Raw genomic sequence first — 507 nt, 5'->3', positions numbered from 1 at the left:
CTTCAATTTTGTCTTAAATGAAAAAAAATGGAGAGACGGTTAAGTAAAGAGGGAAAATGGGGATTTGAATAAGGAAGTTAAATTGGGAATGCCCACGTTAGTCGGTGATGCTGGATGAAGATGAATACGTGTACGTCTTGCATGGGGTTCTTGGAATACTACGTGGCTCTTTCTCATCTTTCCACTAAAACTACAACAGCTGCCATTAACTGAAATATTTATGTTCTGGAATGTTCCCTCTCAACAAGGATTTTCTTCTTTACTTTTGAGTAGGGGTGTTCACGGTTTGGATAAAAACCGATCCAAACTGAAAAATCCAACCAAACCGATAAAATAAAACCGATTTTACTTGGGTTTGGTTTGGTTTGGTTTTAGATTTTTGAAAACCGATAGTATTTGGTTTGGTTATGATTTTATTCGAAAAAAAACCGAAGAAATAACCGAACCGAACCGATGAATTATATACATATATTTTATTAATATACATACTTAATATATTGTTTTTAT

Source organism: Solanum tuberosum, unplaced genomic scaffold (genome assembly GCF_000226075.1).
Source record: "Solanum tuberosum cultivar DM 1-3 516 R44 unplaced genomic scaffold, SolTub_3.0 scf00222, whole genome shotgun sequence".
Classification (NCBI taxonomy): domain Eukaryota; kingdom Viridiplantae; phylum Streptophyta; class Magnoliopsida; order Solanales; family Solanaceae; genus Solanum; species Solanum tuberosum.
Note: the sequence above shows the minus strand (reverse complement) of the source record.